The 16683-nt window shown below is 34.2% G+C and overlaps 3 pseudogenes; 2 read left to right on the top strand and 1 right to left on the bottom strand.

The window, feature by feature from the left end:
- The first annotated feature begins 616 nt into the window (after positions 1-616).
- Positions 617-1445, top strand: LOC149145454 (serine/threonine protein phosphatase 2A 55 kDa regulatory subunit B alpha isoform pseudogene; annotated as a pseudogene).
- Positions 1446-7013: 5568 nt separating this feature from the next.
- LOC149145453 (serine/threonine protein phosphatase 2A 55 kDa regulatory subunit B alpha isoform pseudogene) lies at positions 7014-7840 on the top strand (annotated as a pseudogene).
- Positions 7841-15788: 7948 nt separating this feature from the next.
- Positions 15789-16683, bottom strand: part of LOC149145452 (cryptochrome-1-like) — a 46306-nt pseudogene continuing 45411 nt past the window's right edge.

Here is a 16683-nt window from a genome sequence, read left to right as displayed (position 1 = left end):
ATCTTTACTAGAAGGCACTTCTACTTGTTTAGATCGAGTAGAAGTTACATCCTCACTCAAAGTGTAATTTACATCTTCCCTTTGCACCATATTTCTTATACTTCACACCAATTGGTCATCTTGTGACCTTGCTACAAAACATCTCTTGTTTCTTACTGGCTCCCTGTCAACATCTATATGTTTAGACATTGGTGTTGTTGTAGCACAATATGACCCAGCTAAAAGGTTAAATATTTTAAAAGAAAATTTCAACACGTGATTAAATTTGCAAAGTCTGATGGAAATTGTTGATTTCTGTTGACAAATATGAAAATGGAAGACATTCTAGATTTTCTAGAAAACATATTTTGATGGGAGCCATTTAAGAACAATCATCATATTTCTATAATTTTCTTTCGATCAAAATATTTTTGCCCAAAAATGGGTTTTTCATAAACCCCAATTGCCACTCATAGTTTCTATATGGAGAGGTGCCTTAATTTTATTAAATAAAAGGGAGTCTTAAGACCTAGTTCATGCCATGCATATGTCAATCATTTAAAATTACAGACCACCAAGAAGGAGTCTACCAAAGTGGGTTGAAAGTTACATTACACATTAATATCTTGGAGAAGTGATGGTGTATATTCATGCCATTGATATCATTTCGGGAATTGAGTTTGATAAGAGTGATGCAAATTTGGCTATAGGATATCACAGTGGCCATGTTGTACATTTTTAAAGGATATATGGAAAAGAAACACATTCTCGAAGAATGATCGAAAGGGGAGAAGATCCAGTACCTAAACATCCTGAATATCTGTATAAGACAAAATTACAAAGCCATGAGCCTAAGTTTGATTATATGAAGAGATTGGAGATAGTGGATAAAATAAATAAGATCAGGTGGTGTGCAACAGAAAATGGCGCCCTATTTATCCTTTCTACAAATGATAAAACCATAAAAATATGGAAGGTTCAGAACAAGAAGATCATAAGAGTATGTGAAATGAATGCAAACCATTCAACACATTTGGAAAATGGATGTTTATTCAGAAACATTCCTAGGGAAGCTCTAAGGAAAATTCTTGCTTCTAATGGAATTCCTTCACTCTGATTTCCCATGGTAGCTACAAGTGAAATGACATGAGTGGTCAACTGTCATAGGGTGTATATTCATACTCATGATTATCACATAAACTCGTTTTCAATCACAGTGATGATGAAACTTACATATCAATAGATGATCTGAGAATAAATTTATGGAACTTGAGAATAAATGATCAGTGGTTCAATATTGTTGATGTTAAGCCCGCCAACATGGAGGAACTTACAAAGGTGATAACGTTAGTAGAATTCCATCCTAGTCATCCAACATCTTTGATTATATCATCTCAAAGGCCACTATTTGACTTATTGATATGTGACAATTAGCTCTATGTGATAGACATTCAAAATTATTTTAGGAGCATAAATCACATATGCAGAAAATGCAAGCATCTCTAGACCATTAATTTCGGGCTCAATTTTGGGAAAAAGGAGCAAAATTTTTAAAATACGCAATCTGGGTTTTTTGTATAATAGCCCCAATTGACTTCAACATGGTAGTTTTCCAAAAATTTAGACCAGTTTAAGAGATGTGGCCAGTTCCTTAGGAAGATATATGCCCATCACTGGTAAAACATTTGCAACAAATTAACTTTTTTTTTATAAAAACTAGATGAAAGGCCAAAATTTTTAACTTAAAATTAAAGAAATTTGGATGACACTGTAGTATAAGTTTGTATATCCCAATATTCCAGTGGCTACACTCACTCATCATTTGTATATATATATATATATATATATATATATATATATGTATGTATGTATGTATGTATGTATGTATGTATGTATGTATGTATGTAATGAGTTGCCTTCCATGCTTGAGAAGGTAAATTGAATTCAGTGGGAAATTAAAAAAATCGCCATGTGAATGTCAACCTCTCAATAACGCATGGCACATGTTTCATGTTTATGCAACAAATCAGTGCTCTAAGAGAAGATTCTCCATTAGAATACTTAACGATGAAGATGATATTCGAATTGCACAGATCTTGAAGAAAACTTAACTGCTCAAGGAAATCAACAACTCACATTATTCCTTGTCCAAGTTAAAAGAATCCCGCTGGCACAAAAGGCACGAAGTATAAAAATGGAGTGATCATGTAAAGCATTTTTCCAGAACCATTGTTCCAAGGATCTATGGCCATCATTTGTTACGACAACACTGCTATCGCTTTCTAGAAACTACCCAAGTTCCCCCGTAAGTTGTTTACGATTTTCCTTAGCGATGTGTTTAGAGGACAAGGCTTTGGTCCCACTTAAACAAGGATAATTTTAGGGGCGAATGTTCGCCCTTTGGCGAAATTAAGGGGTTTTAAATTTTTAGTGGGCGAATATTTTGTATCATAGTACATTTTTACAAATTACCTCAAATAGCCCACCTTATTTTAAGGGAGAGGGTAAAAAAGGTAAATTTAGCCCTTGAAATTAGGACTTACAACCTTCCATTCGCCCATTTTCAAGAATAGGTTTTATTTAAGTGAATCCATTCGCCCATTTTCAACAATAGGTTTTATTTAAGTGAATCCTATGGGCCAAATACCATATTTATAAAAGAGGTATGGTAAATTAATAAAAATATAAATAAATGAGAGGTATGGTAAATAAATAAGACATTTTTTATATTTACTCCATAAGTCACCTTATATACATGTAAGGGTGTAAACAAATAAAAATATAGGTAAAGTGGAGGTATGGTAAATAAATAAAACGTCTTTTTATACTTACTCAAAAGGTATGGTAAATAAATAAAAATATAAATAAACTAGACGTATCGTAAATAAATAAAACCTCTTTTTATATTTAGTCCATAACCCTCGTTCTATTTATGAAGGTTCAAGAAAGAGGTTTTATTTAAGTGAATCGTATGGGCCAAATACCATATTTGTAAAAGAGGTATGGTAAATTAATAAAAATATAAATAAACGAGAGGTATGGTAAACAAATAAAACATTTTTTTATATTTACTCCATAAGTCACCTTAAATACCATATTTGTAAAAGAGGTATGGTAAATTAATAAAAATATAAATAAACGAGAGGTATGGTAAACAAATGAAACATTTTTTTATATTTACTCCATAAGTCACCTTATATTTACGAACACTCAAAAAATGGGTTATATTTAGGTGAAACCTATGGCCAAAATACTATGGGACAAATACCATGGACTAGATTGTTATTTATACCATGCAAAAAACCATTATTAACCCTAATATTAGAATTAATAAAAATAAAAATGGCACATGGTATTGAGCCATGGTATTCAACAAAATGGCACATGGTATTGACCCTATTTAGCCTATTTAAATGGGGGAATTAAACCAGCATGTAGCCTATGCTAAGATTCACTAGGACTTTACAAAGTTCTATTATTTAGTGAAAGACTCACCAAGATCTTACAAGATTTTATAATTGAGTAAAATATTCGCCATGCCTGGTGAGAGATTCGCCAAAAAATTATATATACATATTATATTATTGATAAAATCGCCTTACATTTTTCCTATATACCATGGAGATTAACCCATTTATTATATTTATAAATTTAGGGGGGGTTCTTAAAATTTTCCCTGCACTTAAACTTCCTCTCTGGTAAATTCAATTACATGTTCATGTTATTGAATTCATAGAGTTAAAAAGAGGCTCACTGATTATACAAGATATACACATTAAAAGAGCTAGCCCTTTTGATTTATTTTGGATTTAAATATTATGAGACTTATTATATCATTTTTTTGTAAAATTATTTTGAACAGTTGTATAATTGTTTCAAAAATAGTTTTATAACCAATTCTAGGATAGTTTGACTAGGGGAGAGAATAAAAAAGTAGAAATGAGACATGGAAATGGTTCGAAAGGGCAGAATCACCCATGACTAGGAATGTAGACAAAATTCTCTCTAAAGTCTAAATATGATATTGCAGTTTCATTCCAACATTGGAAAGTTGCAGTGATTGTCTTTCTGTTGTGTTTCAGCCTTCAAATTTGTGTATTTTCATCTCTTGGACAGTGTAAGATGCAGTTGGTGCTTTTGTTTTGCTTTTAATGAATTTACTTAATTTTACTCATTAAAATTAATCTTGAAGCCCTTAATGAGGCCCTCCACATCCAAGAATATCATTCATATTTTTCTTCTTCATCTATCGTTCTTTCTACTGAGTTGAAGCCCAAATTCTTAATTTTCCATCCCAAAGCTTTATCTCTTCTATTTTCTTCTATACACCTTTACCCTACAATTTGCATAGCCTCTCTGGCCATTCTGCTTTAGAAGGCTAGGTTTCTAGAAATAGAAGCTTTTCTTGCAACCCCTCATGGTCTATCCTTCCTTCCGTTGATTTTAACTATTTTTTAATCAATCTCAACATGTCTTGGGAATGGGTTCCCCACAGCTAGGAACTATCTCATGAGAGTGACAATATTTTTTGGCATCATTGCTAGGGAACAGAGAATGAAGTTACTTTTCCTTGGGTATTAAGATTCTATTTCTTGATGGTGAAAAATATTTAGATATCAATATTGGTTGTTTATTGTTCACCTGGTGACTTCACTGGTGAAATAATTCACTGGAGAGGGAATCTTGTGGAAATAAAATGAGGAAGCAACAAAGAAAAAGTAGGTATCAAACATTATTGTTCTTCAAGGAATCTCTATTTCTTGCCTTTTATTCAGAAAAGCTTATATGGCTCATCAAGCACTTTCTTTGTTGAAAAAATAAGACCTCCCTTCTTCCTGTATCATTGATCTTGGGAGATCTTTATCCCTTGAGTTCAACACAAGAAATGATTGTTGCATTATAATCCTTGAAGGCAATCACCCACAATCTAAATATAAAGAAGTTGATTCATCATCTTTGGAAGCCACCAATTTTCCTCACAATAAACCCTCTTCCTTTCAGCTCAAAACCAGGGAAACCTTTAAACCCCTGAAGTTGCCCACAATTCTTCATCAATATCCTTTGAAAATATTCAAATTTTTGACAAATTAATGTGGAAAGAATGATGACGATACAACTGAATAATATGTCTTAGAATTTGAGTACTTTTTGGACAAATTTCAAATTATTTATGAAGATTTGGCTTTGAGGTTGTTTTTTTCATTCATTAAAGTGAAAATCTCGAGAATGGTTCCAACAATTAGATGCCAATTCAATCAATTCATGGCAAGGCTTTCAAGATATCTTCCTAAGGTAATGGGGTGAACATAAATCTCATGAGAAATATATTTTTATAATTTTACACTATGTAGGGGAGAGTGAAGAATCAGTCGTCAAATTTAATAGGAAGATCCATAAGTTTTACTTCAACATGCCCCTACAAATTCGCCCTCCTCAAGTTATTCCTATGGTATACTATTTAGCAGCTATTCATCATCATGTAGCATTTTATCTTAGAGAGGGATCCAAAACCATAGAGAAAATGCTTATTGATGTCCAAGAAATTGAGGATAACCTCTTGGAAGCTTCTAGGTCAATATTTTCATCTTGATCCAGAAAAAACTGAGTAAGACAAGGAATTTAAACATCGATCGTTAGATTTCGATATAAATTCTTCTTCAAATTTTACAAGTTGCGAGTCAAATTTTTCTGAGTTAAACAATTCTCTTCAGCAAAATAATTTTACATTTGTAGTAGGTGATTTTCTCTTTCATGAGATAATGGATGGTTTTGACATGGTGTTTCTTCGGGATGATATTTCTGAAATTGGTGGCTTATACACACATTATAAAAAACACTTTGTTGGGAGTAGTGAAAATTTCATATTTCCTGGAAAAAAATTGTCACATCGGAAATTTGTTGAACAAGAACACATCTCATCTTCTTCAAACTTTTATTTCGAAATTAATTGTGTTTCCATGGAAGTGTGAAAAAATAAACAAAGAATTGTGCAAACATATTTATGAAGCAAAAGACTTTTTATTTAAATGTGTGAAGAAACTGCTTTTTATACAACCCCAAATTGAGGAGTCAAATAATGAAGCTGGCTGCCCTGTTCAATAATATACATGTCTACAAGCTTTTCAAGAAAAGGAGGCAGCTGAAAGTTTTTTCTCATTGGTTCTATGATCCAGTAGTTAATAATATGGAAGGCTTTGTTGATTATAAACAAATGTCTTTTCTGGGGTATGTATCAAAATTTATGTCTGAAGATTTTATGTGGCGCGTGTTGGCTTTTATTTTTAGTTTTCAGTAGCATGGAAGCATTAGGTTCAGCACCCAAATGCTGACCTGGTACCATTGGATGGTAAGTTCTACCTGAAGAAACCCAACCATGTATGTAGTAGGACCTGTATATAAATAAGCTTTGGAGTTGAGCAATTTATTTTCAGATTGCATTTATTTAGTTCAATTTTAGTTGATGAATAAGGGTGGCAGTCCTAGTTGGAAACAATTTTGGAGAGGTTTCAGATTTCATGGTTATCAAAATTTTAAAATCCATACTCAAATAAGGCCATTGATCTATGGTTCTCAGTGTTTGCAAGAAAAGCATTGACCCGAATTGGAGCCAAATGTTGTAGCATAATATGGCCCATCTAAAAGGTTAAATATTTAAAAGAAAATTTTAGCACAAGATTAAATTTTCAAAGTGTGATGGCAACTGTCGATATTTGTTGACAACTTTGCAAAGCGAAGACATTCTGGATTTTTCTAGAAAACATATTTTTATGGGAGCCCTTTAAGAACTGTCATCATGTTTCTATAATTTTATTTTGATGAAAACGATTTTTGGCCAAAAATGGGTTTTTCATAAACCCTAATTTCCACTCTTAGTTTCTATATGGTGAGGTTCTTTATTTTAATTAAATAAAAAGGAGGCTTAAGGCCTAGTTCATGCCATGCATATGCCCTTCAATTAGATTTACAGAACAACAAGAAGGAGTCCACCAAAGTGTGTTGAAAGTTACATTACATATTAATATCTTGGAGAAGTGATGGTGTATATTCATGCCATTGATATCATTTCGGCAATTGAGTTTGATAAGATTGATGAGGATTTGGCTATAGGATATCGTGGTAGTCATGTTGTACTTTTTGAAAGGATACATGGAAAATATGCACATTCTTAAAGAGAGCTCGAAAGAGTAGAAGGTCCAAGACCTAAACATCCTGAATATCGGTATAAGATAGACTTTCAAAGCCATGAGCCTGAGTTTGATTATCTCAAGATCTTGGAGATAGAGAAGAAAATAAATAATATGAAGTGGTGTGCAACAAAAAATGGTGCCCTATTTATCCTTTATACAAATGATAAATATGAAATGTTTAGGACAATAAGATGAAAAGAGTATGTGAAATGAATGCAGGCCATTCAACATGCTTGGAAAATGGAATTTTAGTTAGAAATATTCCTACAGAAACTCCAAGGAAAATTCCCACTTCTAATGGCATTCCTTCACTCTGATTACCCATGGTAGCTACTAGTGAAATGACACCCATGGAAAAATGTCATAGGGTGTACAGTCATACACATGATTATCACATACACTCGTTCTCAATCAATAGAGATGATGAAACTTACATATCAACAAACGATCTAAGAATAAATTTATGGAACTTGGGAATAAGTTATCAATGCTTCAATATTGTTGGTGTTAAGCCTGCCAACATGTAGGAACTTATAAAGGTTATAATGTCAGTAAAATTCCATCCTAGTCATTGCAATATCTTTGCTTATAGCAACTCAAAGGGCACTATTTGACTTATTGATATAGGGAAATCAGATCTATGTGATAGACATTCAAAACTATTTGACGAGTAGAAATCACATATGTAGAAAACACAGGCATCTTGAGACAATGAATTTCAAGCTCCATTTCAAGAAAACAGAGCAAAATTTTAAAAAATCCACGATCCATTTTTTTTTGTATAATACCCCCAATTGACTTTAGTATGGGATTTTCCAAAAAATTGGATTGGTTTAAGAGATATCACCAGTTCCTCGAGAAGGTGTATGTCTAGCATTGGTAAAACATTTGCAAAAAATTAAATTTTGTTTCAAATTATGCATAATCCCAAATACCAAAAATATGTAGAGTCAAAATATTTAAATTAAATCCTAATATATTTTCATCCATGGATAAGTTAAATGCAAGAATTGTATATGTGTTTAGTACACAAATTGATATTGTACTATAACATATTTGAGGATTATATATTCGACTCATATCATGCCCATATAGAAAGCAACCATAAATGTACTACCATACAAGAACATTGGTGACCCCTGGTATTGCACCAAGAATGTTACAACTCCCAAGGAATCCTCAACTCAAATTATTAACTTGGGGTTCATACAAACTTCGAGGTGAAAATGCTATATGCATAGAATATATGATTCTAATCATGCCACCCTTAGTTATGACATCAGATCAAAAAGTGCACAAAGACCCTTCCTTCTACTAAATTAGAATGAAATCTTGATAAAAGAACATTGGAAATTGCTTCTAAGTATGAAAATATAAATGCCATTGACTCAACCTCTAAAACCCTAATTAATCATTCATGAAAAGATAAAGGCTAACCTACTTACATAAATGAAGTTGTGTTATCTTGCAGAATTCATCAAATTACCTCATCTACCTGAAAAAAAAGAAACTAATCTATATTGCATAGTTAATAAAACTACAAATTATAATCACAAGTACCATCTACCTAGTTCATACTTGCTCATAAATCAATAACCTACTTGCATGATAAAGAAACTAGCTCTACTATGTTTTAGCAGTGAGGACAAGCAAGGTTTGGAGTGGACTAATAGCTTTCCATAATCATATTATCACAACTAGAGCTCATTATGCATCTATGTTAAGTCAAAGTTGTAGTGTGGGTCGAAACCGATGAAGAAAAGAATTTTTACAGGTTTTCTATAGGTGATTTCTATAAGATGCCTATAATGCTACAAGAGGGAATATGAGTGGTTTTTTAAGGTGAAAATGTTGGCTTGAGGGTATGGAGAGGTGAATAGCAGTTCACATAAATGAAAGGAGGTTGGTTTGAGCCCCTAGCTAAGCTTAAGACCTCTCGGGGGCCTATCTTGCACTAGGATGAGTTCTCTCGGTGACCTAGATAGAATAGGTTATAAAACAAGGTTTTCTTGGGATGGAGGTGGAAGGAGAAGGTGAAAGGGCTCAGGATGGAAGTGATGAAGGTTCCCTTCCTGCAAATCAATCAACCCTACAATCAATCACATGGATGCATCCATTTATCATTTACAAAATGAAATACCTTATGATGAAAAATATGAGTTGATTTTAAATGACATCTAATTCATGCAAACCACTGATATAATCACTGAGCTAACCTCTAATCTACATAAATAAAATATAAAATACAACAACTAACATTAATCTGCTTCCAAGAAAGCATAAAAAAAAAAAAAATGGGCGGTGGTTGTGAATCCTTCCACTCGTTCGCCCACAAGAGAGGTGATGTAGAGGCTACAAACACAAGATTTTATAGGTTGACTTCTACTAAAATACAAGATCTTGGAAAATCAAAGTAATTGTATTAGGGTTTGATTCTCCTTTCTTCATAATTACTTGTGAGTTTGTTTTCTTCTTTTACTTCTTTATTATCTTACCTTTCATCAAGAAATTACCATATTATGTGTGTATTAACATCACAAAACAAGAGCCACGAGATATGCACATGCCAGGGAAAAACACCCCCTCGAGGGGAAAACACAATCAATATAATTCTTCCTTTAAATAGTATTCTTTGAGACCCTTCACCCTAGGCCAGGAACAGAGTTTCCCTCCACACCAAGTTAACCTCCTAGATCTCCAAATCCTTCTAGCAACTTCGACTGGGCAGCAACTTCTGGCAACAAGTAGCTTCCAAAAACAACGAAATCTTAGGAGACTTCGATCTCCCAATCCAGACCATGAAACAGAGAGAGAGAGAGGCACCAAAATCTCAATTTTATTCCTCTCTATAGAATTCCCAAAACTCGCAATTCTTTCGAACTCCTAGCAGCAGAATTCACACTTCTCCAACTCTTCTTGAGATATCGAACTTGCTTAAGAGTTTATGCTACAAATGACTTCAATTTCCTTGTATATATAGGCTTCCAGTGGGTCAAATAAGGGTCCTTAGGCCAGGTTGATGTGGAGGATAGATAATTCATATTTGATTAAATAGAAAACCTTTTTTCATAATTCGAAAGCCCAAGAAGGGTCTCCTTGAATGTACAATGACTCTATAAACTCAATATTAATCCTAGGAGTTCAAAATGGGGAATTTGACAAACATAATGATGACCCAAGCATAAAACCCATTCTTTAATAATTCATTGTTACAATAAGAAAATTTCTTTTGTTTATTCTTTTGAGAAGTACATTACATAATGACTTAAGTACATTAGTTAATATAGAACATATTTACATTTCCTAACACTCCATATTAACTAGGGAGGTTTTTATAATGTACAAATAAAATGGAAGATCTCAAAATATATGCACCATGAAGAACTTTTCAGCACCACAATGCCATGGAATAGATTCCTAACCAGGGAAATCTATCCAACCAATCACTTTATAATTTAGGCACCACAATTCCATGGACTAGATTCCTCACTAGGGAAATCTATCCAGGTTGGACTAAGGTGGACTCAAGCTTTCATCCCATCTAGGTGCCATCAGGCTTACTTGATAACCACCAACCTAAACATACAGGTGTGTATCCAATACAGAGCTCAATAAATGAAACCATCTTTTCAACTTCGGGATTCAGACATCAAAATAAAGTTCCACCCGGATGTCTCCCTGGGAAATGCGTCACTCACAAAGCCTAAAAAAATTTCTTCGACTTTATTATCATCAATACAATCAAAAATATCTACCAAACCAAGCAGGTTCATTAGATATTCAAACTTATTATTAGGAAGAGCCTTTGTGGGTATTTTTGCTAACTGTTCAACTATTGACACATACTCCAACTTCACGATCCCTTCCTGCACCAGGGTTCTAATAAAGCGTAACATATTATTCATATGTTTCATTGTTGAATGAAATGCAGGATCTCCAAACATCTTGATACAACTTTCATTTTCACAATTAATCACAGTAGGACCTAGACACTTCTCAAAAAAATCTGTCAGAAAATTCCTTAACCAAAGAACCCCTTTTCCTACTTCACATGAAGCCACATATTCTACCTCAACACTACTGCATGCAATGGGACCTTTCTTCCTACTCATCCATGAGATCATAGTAGCTCCCATACTAAGGGGTCCTCCAATAGTTCTCCTTCCATCGCTCTCACTACCACCCCAATCAGAGCATGTGAAGCCAATTAGCTTTACTTCCTTACTATAATTCTTTAGATAGTGATGTATAGTGCCACGAAGATATCTCAATATATGTTTGGCATCTATCCAATGATCATGATGAGGCTCCAACTAAAACTGACTATGAATTTTCACTGCTAAACATATATCTAGCCTAGTATTTACCAAATACATCAGGGAACCCACCAACTATCGATATGAGGTAGGATCAAGGAGACTAGAGTTAGATCCCCTCAACTTCTTGAGGTTGGTGATCATAGGAGTAGTCATTGACCTGGAATCCATCATCCAAAATTTCTACAATAACTGGATGATGTACTTTCCTTGCCCTAAGTATATTTCCCTAGGTCTCTGCCATACTTCTAGACCTAGGTAATAGTGCATCAATCCTAGATCCTTCATTTCAAATTCAATTGCCAACATCTTTTTGCATTCTTGCATTCTTGCATTCTTTCATTCTTCAATTCTTCGCTCTACCCCTATGACGAATAGATCATCCACATATAGTAGAATAATGAAAGGCTCATTATTCATGACCTTGTATTTAGATTAGTAAAAATCTTCCCAAACCTAATTCTAACTAGATATGCATCCATCCTTGTATACCATACCCTAAGTTCTTAATTCAAACCATATAGGGCCTTCTTAACTCTGCAAAGATGAGAGTCCATGCAATTGTCTTCAAACCCCTCTGGTTGTTCAACGTACACTTCATCATCAATGGTCCCATTCAGAAATGTAGTTTTAACATCAATTTGATGGATATTCCACCCCATTGTACCAGCCAATGAAACTAATGATCTAATGGTAGTGTACCTGGATATAGGTGAAAAGGTTTATTCATAGTCAATGTCTTCATGTTGATAGAAACCCCTTACAATGAATCTTTCTTTTTACTTGTCTATACTTCCATCAACAACATGTTTGATCTTATAGATCCACTTTGATGTGAAAATCGATTTGTCATAAGGTCTAGGAATTATCTCCCAAACCCCATTCTTCATGATGGATTGATATTCTTCCTACATAGATTTCTTCCAAACTTCTTCATGCTTAGGTTCCTTGAATGTAGATGGTTCACCTTCAATTAACTTTTTCATATATGTAACATAGCTAGAATGACTATTTGATTTCTTACTTTCCCTAAGGAACCTTTCGCAACGTCATGTCGTTCAACATATTATAATGTAGGTTCAACCAATTTGGCCTCTTCCTTGTTGTTGGGAAAACAAATGATTGAATGAGCTCACTTGGTCCTTCTTATTCGATATTTGTAGTAGATTTTTAATGATTAACTTCTTCTTCTTCAAATATGGGAACTTATTCATCATCAAAATCAATAGGAATATCTTCTCATATCATGTATTCTTGATTTTCATTGAATATGACATCCCATATTACTTCAATATGTCTTCCTTCCTTTATGTAGATTCTATATTCTTTTGAGGAAAGACTATAACCAACGAATATTCCCTTGATACATGTCGAGTCCAAATTCTTTCACTTGCCTTTTGGAACATGGATATACGCTAGACTTCCAAATATTTGAAGGTGACCCACACTCAACTTCTTCCCTGTGAGTACTTATTCAAATGTAGTAGTGTCAAGACTCTTATGAGGACTTCTATTTTGAATATATACGATAGTCATCGTTGCTTCTCTCCATAAGAACTTTGGTAGATCTTGATTAAGGAGCATAGTTCGAATGCCTTCTTCAATTGACCTATTCTTCCTTTCAACTAATCCATTTTTTTAGGGATAGTATGGAATAATGAGCTCCCTATTAATAACTTCTTCCTTAGAATAGGCAATCAACTCTTTATAAGTGTATTCCCCACCATTGTCAAACCTCAAAGCTTTTATCTTCTTTTCGATTAGGGTTTCCACTTCAGTCCTGAACTCCTTGAACTTGTGAAATACTTCATCTTTAGTTTTGAGTAGGTAGAGCCATGTCTTCCTAGAATGGCCATTAATTAATTTCACATAGTAAATATGAACTCCAAGTGATTTGTCAAACATGGGCCCACACACATCGAAATGTATGAGGTCTAGTATCTCTTTAGAGATAGTTTCACTATTATGAAATGGCTTTCTAGTATGTTTCCCCAAAGAGAATCCCCTGCACAATCCTTCATGATCTAACTTCATATTAGAAATACCATGAACTAGTTAACTAAAAATAGGGATGACCTTTTAATGGAGATGACCATACCTCCTATTCCATAGCTCATTAGACTTATTTCCATATGAACCAAGGCCCGAGGAGGTGGTGTAATGACCCAATAAAGGCTTCCTTAATGAACTCCAATAACCCTAGATTTATCAATGCTAGATTATTTTCCCCAACCCAATCGTTTTCCATCAAGAAAAGAAACGCTTTCCCCTTTATCTTCTAAACAAGAAATAGAAAGTAAATTCTTTTTCAAACCTATAACATAGAGAATGTTATTGAGATGCATCTTTGATCCATTATCCAGCTTCAACGATTTTGATCCTAGGCCTCTAACAACATAGATTTTGTTGTCACATAATTCCACTGCATGGGAGGATGGCTCCTTTGATAGTGTACGAAGTTGCTTACTTTCACCTGTCACGTGTCTCGATGCTCCACTATCAATAATCCATGCATTGTCATCAGTGAGAGAACATGTAAGGGAAGCAAAGAATCCTTGACTCTTGACCTTGTTGAAAAAGTAGTAGATGACCTTCTTGATCCATCTTCCAGCAGTGTTTCAGCCCATTATTATGTAGTTCACCATAGAGAGAGAATCGATGCCAACAAAGTGATCTTTGACTCTTCTTGACCTTAGCTATGATACCATGTTGGAAAATCAAAGTAATTGTATTAGGGTTTGATTCTCCTTTCTCAATAATTACTTGTGAGTGTGTTGGATTCTTTTACTTATTTATTATCTTATCCTTCATCAAGGAATTACCATGTTATGTGTGTATGAATATCACAAAATAAGAGACACAAGATATAGGAACATGCCAGGGAAAAACTGCTCCTCGAGGGGAAAACCCCGTCAAGATAATTATTACTTTCAATTGTATTCTTTGAGACTTTTCACCCTATACCAAGACTAGACTTTCCCTCCACACCAAGTCAGCCTCCCAGGTCTTCAACCCCTTCCAACAACTTTGACTATGCAACAGCTTCTGGCAACAGGCAGCTTTTGGAAACAATGAAATCTTAGGAGACTTCGATCTCCCAATCCAAACCGTGGAACAAAGAGAGAGAGGCACCAAAAATCTGATTTTTCTTCCTCACTATAGACTTCCCCAAACTCACACTTATTTCAACCTCCCAGCAACAGACTCCGCACTTCTCCAACTCTTCTTGAGATATGAACTTTCTTGAGAGTTGATGCTACAGATGACTTCAACCTCCTTTTATATAAATGCTTCTTGTAGGTCGAATAACAGTCCTTAAGCCAACTTGATCTCTGTTAGGCTAACTTGTTGTGGAGGGTACATAATTCATATTTGATACAATACAAAACCTTTTTACATGACTCAAAAGCCCATGAAGGGTCTCTTTGAATGTACAATGACTTTGTAAACTCAATATTAATCCTAGGAGTCCACAATGGGGACATTGACTAATATAATGATGACCCAAGCATGAGACCCATGCTTTAGTAAGTCATTGTTATGATAATAAAAATTCCTTTCTTTATTCTTTTGACAAGTACATTAATGAATACTGAACATAGTTACATTTTCTAACGCAAGGAACTATGAAATACTTGGAATCAAGAAGAAACATAAGTACAAGAAGAGGTACCAAATCCTCTAGGTTGGGACCAAACCCAAGGTTCTAAGCCCTCTAAAACTAACTCAGATGCAACTTAAAATCCAACTTCTCATTATCAAAAAATGTAAGTCTAATACATCACCTAAAAGTTGAAAATAATAATGTCAATTCTTGGAGCTCAATAGCTACACGTAGTTGAACAAAAACTTCAAATCCTAATGAGATGTTCCTCTAGTTTATTTATACGAAAAGGGTAGCTAAAACATCTCCCTTGAAAATAGGAATGGTTCCCTCCATATCGAAAATGGTGGATCTTTTCCTCCCTGATCTTCACTGGGTCTAGGGGTCACTCGGCTACCAATGAAATCGAACTAGTGAGAGAGGATATGATGATCCCAAACCTATTTTAGGGATTTAAGTAGGTGGACAAACCCCCTCAATTCTCTCCTAGTTTTCTGTGTTGAGCCCCTGCATAATAATAGCATAAACAATGCCTCATTTTCCTGCAATTAAACCACATTAGGCCACACACTATGACAAAAAAATTTACTCCTCTTACTAAGCATAATATAATGAAAAATGTGAATTAATGCAAGAGAATGGTATTTCTAAGGCTGGAGGATGGAATATTAATCTTCAAAATGTACTCATTGATGGGACTCATCAAGCATCACACTCCAGATCAACATCTAGGAGCGTGTTCAATAAATACTTCATACCCCATCTCTAGGGAACCTAGATAACCTTAACAAAGAAACTAGGGATCACCACCTAGATTCAATCATGCAATCATCTTGTTGCCCAAAGTTCCCACATCCAAAAATCAACTAGTGGATAGCTAGTCCTACCCTGCCCCCAAGTTTTAAAGTAATCCTTATAAACCCTCTATGGGAAATAATTAAGATGTAAAAGAATTGGCCTCTCATGGATGCAAGGAAAATCAAAACTCAAATATCTTGAATATTCCCAAAGACCATTTGACTTCGGAAACATATTCACACCCTGTTATCCTCGAGTATTTCCCTCATTATCCCATAAAACTTGTCTAAGGTGAACAAGGTGGAATACATTTCTAACACTTAACTCCCCAAAATTCAAATGAGTTAAAAACAAATAATTTTTTGTTGTGTCTTCTTTCTGATAGTTTATTTCATGGTCAAGAAAAGATCCATTGATATATCTAGTTAGAGCCTTGTCAACACTGCTCTAACCAACTAGCCTTTCCCTTGCCAAAAGTTCATTGTTGGCCTTCTTGGATTTATCCTCTAGGTTTAGATCATCTAATGGGTAGTTATATACTTCACCTGAATATACACAACCATGCATTTAATAAGCATATCAATAAGAAACTAACACAGGTATAGCTAGAAATGTAAAAAAATAGGTAACTATGCAGCACAATCTTTAGTGTTTCAAGCCCTTAGTATTTGTAATATATGATATGTTAGTAATCAACCATCACTGTTTATTGTTATGTTATGCATCACTATCTTTTCATTATGTTTAACTTGAATTTAAGTGCAAAAAAATGGTCATAGAGTGGAACTAGATGACCATA

This window comes from Pinus tabuliformis, chromosome X (assembly GCF_031772625.1).
Source record: "Pinus tabuliformis cultivar Carrire ecotype Pingquan chromosome X, CPIR1, whole genome shotgun sequence".
NCBI classification, from domain to species: domain Eukaryota; kingdom Viridiplantae; phylum Streptophyta; class Pinopsida; order Pinales; family Pinaceae; genus Pinus; species Pinus tabuliformis.
The sequence above is the reverse complement of the archived record's forward strand: the minus strand, read 5'-3'. Positions and strand labels throughout refer to the sequence as shown.